The following is a 2,362-nucleotide window of genomic DNA, read 5'->3' on the forward strand; positions in this document are numbered from 1 at the left end:
CCATTTCATGGTCGCTAAGCCCAAGATGGCCTCCGACCACCACATCTCCCACCAGTACTTCTCTGTTTGTAAACAGCAGGTCGAGCGAGGCACCTCCCCTGGTAGGCTCACTTACCAGCTGTGTCAGGAAGTTGTCTTCCACACACTCCAGGAACCTCCTAGACTGCTTCCTCTCTGCCGTGTTGTATTTCCAGCAGATGTCCGGGAAGTTGAAGCCCCCCACGAGAACAAGGGCCAGCGATCGAGACACCTCTGCCAGCCGCTTGTAGAACGCTTCATCGGCCTCTTCATCCTGGTTGGGTGGTCTATAACAGACTCCCAGCAGGATATCTGCCTCGTTGGCCTTCCCCCTCATCCTTACCCATAAACACTCGACCATATCATCATCACAATTGTTGAGCTCTAGACAATCGACACACTCCCTACATACTTACGTATCTATGTCTGTAAATATATATCTACATCTATACCTATATTATTTATATCTCTATCTATATCTATGATGTATGTATTCTTATGTCAGCTTAAGTTTTTTCACATTTTTAAACCTAAAGAGATTTAATGCAAATCTGCAGTTTATAAGAGACAGGGCCATCACAACTTTTCTTTCCTCTGAAACTGCATGTGTCAGGCTATGCTGTTGGAGGCCACGGAGCCTCATGGTGGGTAAGTGCTATGGCACGTACCTACAGCTAGCAAGAGTGCTTTCTACCAAAAAACTTTGGGCAAGGAGCCATGTTAGGTGACATGCCCAGAGCTGCAGCCTCTGTCCTGAGCAGGGAGGACTGCCTCTGTGCAGCCCTGGCAAAACTGAGGATGTCCCAGTTGTGAGTGTTTCCATCTCAAGGGTTCATCGGTGTTATAGCCTATGTAGTGTCCCTGACCTTGTGGCGTCCTGTGCTTTTGGCTCATGGGAGTCTGCAGGATGGAGCTGCACCTTGTTGTCCTCCAAAAGGCAGTCCTTCACAGGGAGCCCACATTGTCACTATACAGACAAAGGTAAAAAGACAGCTCTGACTCCCATTCGGTATTTTCTTGAATGGTGGTTAAAATGTGCCTCATCATAATCTACTCAGTAATAAAAAATCATCATTTTTATGTCATTCAGCAGAAATGTATGGTAAATGAGATTCAAAGGATTAATGCACAAAGGAAATGTCAATGTTAATCTACAGACAGTCCCTTTAGTCCTGTTTGTCACAAATTCAGAGCAAGAGAGTTAGCAGACTGGCTCGAGAAGGATAAAATTGAAGGATTGAAGAAACCATAACTCAGTCTTTCTGTGCTTTGAATTCTTACTTTTGGGGTATTTCCCTCTGTACTTTTTATTAAAATAACATATATCTTCAGCAAGAGAGAGAAATTACAAACATTAGACCATGAAAGTTGGGGTTTCTTATAGTCATGCTTCCACAGGTGGGCTCTAACTCAAATCAGCTGTGCTGGTTTAAAGCCGTGCTAGTATCCTTTATTGCTAACACTGAGCTACTTGGGTTACTCACTGTTGTGTCTTCTATGGGAATATAGGAAGAGACAGGCTGGCTTTGTCTCCCTTCTGACAGAGAGGCTCTGTATCTACTCGTCCTCAGCAATCAGATCATAAAATTAAAGCTTCATGATTGTTGTTGCTCTTTTTTTTTTTTTTCCAGATGAACGTTAAATTTATTTTGCTTCCCAGTATTCCAGCTCAGCCTGAAAAAAGGGTGTGAATCTTTGGATAATGTGAAGGACAGCTTAAGTCTGATTTTTCTCTGGATGAAGGACTCAATCTTACACCGGGATTCACAAGAGCAGTACTTTCTGCTCATTCATTTAGACTGTAGTCTGCCTGGTGCCAGGCCCTGCCCAACTTCTTAGCGTAGAAAATGTGCATTCAATTGCATGTCTAATTTCTTCACAAATTTTCCATGAGTGTTGAACCAAATCACACTGCAAACACTATGCCTAGTTATGTGCCTAACTCAGCATTTGCACACAAAATTGCCTAATGAGCATGTGCAATTATGGCAATTAGACATGTGAATTAAGCATGCAAATACCCTAGCATTTGGGTTAGAAAGTCATAGCCTATATCACTAGAAATAGCATAACCTATTTTAAATATGATGAAAAAGCACATCCACCTTTTCCAGGGTGACCATGCTCATGAAAAGAGAGCATTGTAAGACCTTTGGCTTGGGGAGGAAAGGCTACAAGCTCTGGGTGGAGACCACAAGGAATTTGCAAATGAAATCAGGCTTTAGGTGCTTCTGCCTCTCTGTCCCAGGTGTCTCTTGCTTGTAATGAAATACCAGCGCACTCTCACTGAGCATACTTTGTCTTAACGGGGTTAGTTATTCTGCGTGCAAGGCAGCCTCCATCA

The sequence above is a fragment of the Pygoscelis adeliae genome, unplaced genomic scaffold, assembly GCF_000699105.1.
Source record: "Pygoscelis adeliae isolate BGI_AS28 unplaced genomic scaffold, ASM69910v1 Scaffold98, whole genome shotgun sequence".
Lineage (NCBI taxonomy): Eukaryota > Metazoa > Chordata > Aves > Sphenisciformes > Spheniscidae > Pygoscelis > Pygoscelis adeliae.